Source organism: Vicia villosa, unplaced genomic scaffold (assembly GCF_029867415.1).
Source record: "Vicia villosa cultivar HV-30 ecotype Madison, WI unplaced genomic scaffold, Vvil1.0 ctg.000481F_1_1, whole genome shotgun sequence".
NCBI lineage: Eukaryota > Viridiplantae > Streptophyta > Magnoliopsida > Fabales > Fabaceae > Vicia > Vicia villosa.
This window is the reverse complement of record NW_026705234.1, coordinates 642937-650480: the sequence shown is the minus strand read 5'-3', so window position 1 is coordinate 650480 and position 7544 is coordinate 642937.

The following is a 7544-nucleotide window of genomic DNA, read 5'->3' as shown; positions in this document are numbered from 1 at the left end:
AAATTGAGTTTTTTTCGGAAAAACAAAAAATGCGAGGTTTTTTTTTTTTAGAAAAACAAAAAATTGAGTTTTTTTCGGGACCCTTGCCTTGGCTTATAAAATCACATTTTAGGTCACACTATCTCCAGCCACATTCCTTCCCTATTTCTTCTTCTGTGGACCTTTTTCTCTGAGTTTGTGACTCTAAGGTTCAACTACCAATCACCATGGTGAGTCAAGTTTCTGAATCTTCTATTCTTTTTTCTTCATCATCTTCATCCTATCAGTAATGGCTTCTTATTTTTTTTTTCCATTCTTACATGCTTCTTCTCAGAAACTCACGGAAGCTGAAATCATCGAGCAACAATAACTTCTGGTGATTAACTTACTTTTGTGGTTGTGCTGAAATCTTTTTTTTTTGTTACACCTAAATTATAAAGTTTGTTCCGTTTTGCTGAAATCTTACTGTAAATGTGCTTTTCTTTCTCTTTTCTCAATGTCAAAATCATTTTTGTTAATTTAATTTGCTCATATAGTCAATAATCTAACATTTATTCCTGCTGTAAAAAATTGATACATCTTTGAAAGAAATTTACTATTTAACTTCTTATATTTTCGTTAAGATCATATGAGATTTAGAAGTTTCTTAATATTTAATTTCACTACATTATTGTTTCAAGTAACGACCAAAATATGTGTAATCTCTGTTTTATGCAATTATTCTACTTTTTTTTAATGTCGTCTTGCTTTCTAAAATAAATAAAAAATTGTTCTTTTATACATGTAGGGTTATTTTTTAATAACAAATATCAAATAAAATACAACAAATGATTCTATCATGACTTCATCTGCGCAGGATGTATATTTTTTTCTTCATCTTTTTCATTTAATGAGCTCATATTAGTTTTGTTTTCAATTTTATGTTGTATATTATCATTTAATCATACTTTATTCTAAATAATAGATTTGGTTTATATTTTTTGAGTTTATTTAGTTTATTAAATCATTAGTTATAATTTATTTTGTATATGTATTTTATGCATATTTTATTTAATAATTAGTTTTATGAGGAGACTTTAAATGTGATTATTTATAATTATCATTTAATGTAATTTTATTTTATTTATTTTTACATCTATAATTTAATCATAATTTTATTTTGATTTTTTTTCTAAACTAAAAAGATACTACTTCATTTGATGAATGGAGAAAGAATGATACTTTCAACTTTATCAACGATTAGGGCAATGGAAGTAAATTTCTTATTATTAATTATGGTTTTATTTTTTATTTTTTATTTTTTGATATAAATTTTTAATATAATATATATAATTTTCTCCAGATTGTTGTTATGCGTTTGTTGTTTGTGATGTCATTGAGACATTGTATTTTATTGACAATGGAGAGCATATTTTCAAATCTATCCAAGACATATATAACCATCTTATAAAAAAATTGGAGATTAAATCCATTGATTTAGGAACACTAGTGGCTTCTTTCATAACCATTAATAATTGGAGATTAATCCCATGAATGGGATAGTGTAAACAACTATTGCATGGCGAGTCTATGTTAACCTGTGAGGCACAATGCATTTTGTTACCGTTTATATGAAATTTGTGGCCGAAACAATGAAAATGGGGCCCACAGTTGATCTATTTTATTTTGGCACCAATTCTTCAGTCACAAACTTGCATCCAAGCAAGGTACTAACCATCGGCAAACTGTACCTTATATTATATTTTAAATTTAAAAAAATAGCTGAACAAACTTTGAGCACCCTTGCCTTGGCTTATAAAATCACATTTTAGGTCACACTATCTCCAGCCACATTCCTTCCCTATTTCTTCTTCTATGGACCTTTTTCTCTGAGTTTGTGACTCTAAGGTTCAACTACCAATCACCATGGTGAGTCAAGTTTCTGAATCTTCTATTCTTTTTTCTTCATCATCTTCATCCTCTCAGTAATGGCTTCTAATTTTTCTTTTCATTCTTACATGTTTCTTCTCAGAAACTCATGGAAGCTGAAATCACCGAGCAAGAACAAGGAAACCTAACTCAGAAATCAGAGTCGCCACTAATATATTTATCCCATAAGGGAAAGGAATACCAGGAAACCTAACTCAGAACAAGAACAAGGTCTTTCGACCAGAGAACAGGCACGGGAGTCGGTTACGCAAGGGGAAGGTGCTAGCACCCCTCACGCCCATCGTACTCGATGGTATCCACCTATGTTTGTTTCTATCTAAAGGGTGTATCTATGTCTAAACCTAAATGCGAATGAATGCAAAAGAAATACGGGGAAAAGAAGGAATTATTTACAAGTGTGCTCGCTTAGGCCCCGCGACCCAATGCCTACGTATCCCTTTAAGGAATCAGAGCGACCGTAGTTCGGCTAAAGATTTTCTGTTTGTTTTGTGTTTTTTAGTTGGGCGGAGTTAACGCTCGCGCTCTTGCATAAGGGGACAGCCTAGGATGCAATAGAGCGGAGATAACAATGCCCTTAAGAAAGGAGAGAAGAGAGAGAGTTTGAGTGTTTTGAGGAAATCCCTAAGGCAAGGGAAACTCGAGTTACTCCTTGGTTTGTGTCTTTTAGAATTTGGGAACTTACGCCCGAATGGTTCCCTAAAGCAAGGGAGATCCAAGCACTCGAATGATTCCCTAAAGCGAGGGAAATTCAAGCTTCCATTCCCCTTTTAATGATTTTCACTTTTTTTATTAATGTTTTTTTAAGCATTTTCCTTGTATTTTTTAGAGGGATTTTATTTGAATATTTGTTAGGTGTTTTAATGTTGTAAAAGAAAAAGAAATGAAAAGGGGGGGGGGGGGGGACTAGCCTAATTTCTAAACCTAATTGTTATTGTTTGAAAGAGAATTCTAGCCTAAAGTTATGTTAACATGGTAATGGAATCCTAAAAGAAGCATTAAAATGGTATTAACAAAATAGGCCTAAAATATGGCCAAAACAAGTCACAAAAATCACATGACAATTACACAAAAATGACATGGAAATAGTACAAGAGCAATTCAAGCATTAGTGCGAAATTAAACTAAAAATACCACTATTTTTATGAGTTTTTTAATGAAGGAGAATTGAAAGGATTAATGTCAAAATTAACATAAGAATCTACTATTTTTTTATGAGACTTCTAATGTTTAAGGGAATTCTAATTCAAGCCTTATTTGTACTAAAAACCTATTAATCCTAAAACTAATATTTTTATTGTTTTATGGAGGCAAATTCCTAAAAGAAGGATAGGGATCCTCTCCAATTTTTTAACACCTCCTGCTCATTCTGCTATGGTTTCAGCCCTTCAATTGATCTAATGAAGGAAAGGAAAAAAACTGTATTGAATATTTGAGAAGATCAAACCTTTAATTTTTTATCCAATGGTCAAAAACTGAAATGGAGAGAGAGCAGCAGAGAAACAACAGGAGAGGATCTATTTCCCTAAAAGAAACTACCAATTAAACTCTAAAAAAACCTAAAATCTATCAAGATTTTATTGATTTTATATAGTAAAAAAACTAAGTAAAATCTAAAACCTATCAATTTTACATATGAGTCAGGGGGTGTGAAATTAGAATGGTGGTGCATATAGCAGAGACGCTGGGCCCAGGGTGTTGGCCCAACAGAGTTTTTGTTTGTTCACATTGCCAAAAACATGTAAGATTGGGCCAGAATAGGAGGTGTAGAAGCAATTTCGGTGACAGGCCCAGTGTATTGATCCATGGATTCAGATTTTTCTTTCAACAATAAAAAAAAAATCAAAGTTAAATAAAAACGTGAAAGGGATTTAGGGTTTGTACTTGTGACCTTTCAAATTCGGCTTCCTTGAGAAGCTTCTCCCTCGACCTCTCGAATGAAGAACGGCGGCGCCTCCGATTCTACTCCGGTTGATTGCGCCGCTGCCCACCACTTCGCCTCTTTCCTCACACTAAACCGATCCTCCTTCCTTCTCCCTGAGTCAAGCTTTCGTCACCTTTCTCTCACTCCGATCACTGGCGATTCTTCAACTCGACGACGACGATACGAAACCAGAGAAATCCAGGTATGAAATGAGTTCCACTGCATTTTATCTTGACTCTACCTTTCGTTTTGTTCGAGCTCTTCTTCTTCTACTCTTCTTTTCTTCTGTTTTCTTGATTTTTTTTGAATTTCCGTGAGTTGTTTGTTGTTGTTTTTCTGATCGTGAGTTTGGCGAGAGTTGAGAGTGATTGCGGAGGAGGTTTAGCTCAGTTGTTAGAGTCTCAAAGGTTGAAACTCTAACAACCATGGTGAGAGCGCATGGTGAGAGTGATAAGATTGAAGGTGGAGAGAGTAGTTGCAGAGAGTGAGAAGAGGGAAGGGAATGGTGAAGAGTGAGGTGAAGATGATGATGATGAAGAATGATGAAGAGTGAGTTGTGGAAAATGGCGTGTGTGTGAATGGAGGAGAGACTGTGAGGATGAACAGAGACTCAGTTATATAGAGTTTGGAGGGGTTGAAAATTCAGTTATGGAGAAGAGATTGTGAGCCCTAGGATGATGAAAATCTGTTATGAGATGGAGGGTAGAGATTGATTCAGTTAGGGACTGATTGAGTTAGTTACTAGGCTTCAGAATCTGTTATATGCTGTTAGGAAAGTTAGTTACGGTTGTTTTTTCTGTTATTGAAGTTGGTGATTGGTTAATTAGTCATAGGTTGTTAGTTAATTCTGTTTTGGAGGTTTATGACAGTTAGTAATTTGTTGAAGTTTGTTGGTAAATGAAAATAGGTAATTACAAGTCTGTTAAAAAGGTTAGTGACTGTTAGAAATTGGAAAAGGTTACTTTGGCTGCTACTTTTCTAATATCTGTGAAGCCGAATGGAAGAACTGGTGATTGCTAGTAAAGGGTTTGTAACTGTAGGTAAGAATTGTTAGTAACCGCTTCGGATTTGAACCTGAACTTGAATCCCATTATGCATTTTCTTCTTTTTCTTTCTGAATTGACTTGGCATATAGACCTGCCATGGTTATAGTATTGGAACTGGTTTCATATGGTCTGTTAAACCGATTTTTCCATGTGCAGGGTGTTATTCTCGCGGACCCAGCTTGTTTGGTTTTGTAGATGCTGCTGAATTTCAAAGGAAGTTGTTGAGTAATCTCTGCATCGATGGTATTTTATTGCCTTATCAGTGGCAGCATTTTCAATGACTGCACAACCAAGATCTAAATTATCATTGGTAACAAGTCGCACAACTATGGAAACGCTACGCTGCACAATGCTGGACACTATTTCTTTGATGGCTCTGTTTGAAATTCTTTGGCAGAACTATGCCTCTTTTTTTTATGAATGTGAGGCTGCTGAATTGGTTTTCTGCTACCATTTTATTTTTTATGTGCAGGGCTGCCATTTGAGTTTTGGGCAAGTGAACAATTGAGAAGGCGCGAAAGCATTTCCTTGAAGGGAACCGGTTCCGTTTGCACTTGGTTTATGCAGAGATTGGCTCAATTTGCAGGTGGCGAGTTCGAAACCGTTATGGGCAACGCTTGGTGTGGCTTGGATTTTGTGTTGTATTTTGTATTGATTTTGAACTGAGCTGTTGGTATTTTGTATGTTTATGGATTTAGATTATGTACAGCTTGGTTAATTGAATGTTAGGTTGAGATTGAATGGCATGGCTTAAACTTGAATGAATTTGTGTGTATGAAACTGTTAATATTTTGTTGGGTTTTGCTAGATTGAGTGGAACCTGTTAGGCTGTTTTAAAAGCTACACTTAAGTGGGTTTGGCTGAATGATGAATGAACTGTCAAGAGGAAATTGGAAGTTGTTGTTTGGAGTTTATTGAAGTACGAAGTTAGTAAAAATAACTGTCATGTCAGTGCAAACTGTTAGCAGCTCTATATTTGGACTCGTCTTCAATTATGCTAACTGTGCTTGGGTGATTTTATGCAGGTTTGCTGTTTTGTTTATTTATTCTGGGTTCTTCTTGTTTTGAACAGATGCAGGCTAGAGATTGTGGCTGGCTGCAAATGAAATTGAAGCATGGCTTGGCAATGTAGTATATGTGAAGACAAGATGACCATGGAATCAAGATGATGAAGACGGAATCGTGGTGGTGGCAGCTTGGTTCAAAGACTTCGACATGAGGGCATATTGACAAGTGGATTAGTATAGAGATAGCTAGAAACTTAGGTTTTTTGTGTAACTTTCTTTATACTCTTTTTTTGCAATGGAGTTGTATTTTTGTAATGACTTTGGATTGGTAATGGGCATGGACACTTTGTAATGAACTCCCTTTTATGAATCATTTTCCATTTGAATGAGCTTGTAATACATCACTTGAACTTGTAATTCACCACTTGGATTGGATTGGATATTAAAATGTAACTTGCAACTCATCATTTTTTTAGTAATCATTTGCTCTTGAACACTTTGGATTTATGGTATCTCGCAATCATTAATGAGCCCTTATCTCCAGATTAATGGAAATATGTCTTCAATTCTCAAACCTTAAGTGACATGCCCTTTACTCAACCAAATTCTTTTTAAAAGACAATGGTGCAACCGTTATAATGAATCCTCAAGTTCTATGCCATAGCTTTGACAAATATCTCTTAACAAATGATATTCATCCCCACCGTAATATCTCAATGAAACTTCTTTGACGAAGATGAGGCTCTAATCTCACGGTCTTCAAAATGATAAACGTCACAAGCTCAAGCTATAAATCTTGATTCACCTTTTTTGAGATGCATAATGAAGATAGGAAGCTTCTTGAAATGATGGAAACGAGAAATAGCCTTTGTATTTTGATGAAGAACCAGGTCCATGATGCCTAATAACACAAAACCCCAATTCCATAAACCATGATTGATGAAGAAGCCAATTGAGCCAACTTTGAATGAAGATGAGAGCCTCAAAACCATAGGGACTCCCCAATCTCCCAAGTCATTGATCCCGGTGCCACGCTTATATGATTAATGATGCATGATGTGTTAGATGACCTAATGGAGGTGCATATGAAAGGGAAGCTTAAGCAAAAAATAAATAAATAGGTGGGCAAATTTTGGGGTGCAACACTTACTTTTGTTGTTGTGCTGAAATCTTTTTTTTTTGTTACACCTAAATGATTCTTTTGTTTCCGTTTTGCTGAAATCTTATTGTAAGTGTGCTTTTCTTTCTCTTTTCTCAATGTCAAAATCATTTTTGTTAATTTAATTTGCTCATATAGTCAATAATCTAACATTTATTCCTGCTGTAAAAAATTGATTCATCTTTGAAAGAAATTTACTATTTAACTTCTTTTATTTTCGTTAAGATCATATATGAGATTTAGAAGTTTCTTAATCTTTAATTTCACTACATTATTGTTTCAAGTAACGACCAGAATACGTGTAATCTCTGTTTTATGCACCATATCTGATTATTCTACTTTTTTTTAATGTCATCTTGCTTTCTAAAATAAATAAAAAATTGTTCTTTTATACATGTAGGGTTATTTCTTAATAACAAATATCAAATAAAATACAACAAATGATTCTATCATGACTTCATCTGTGCAGGATGTATATTTTTTTCTTCATCTTTTTCATTTAA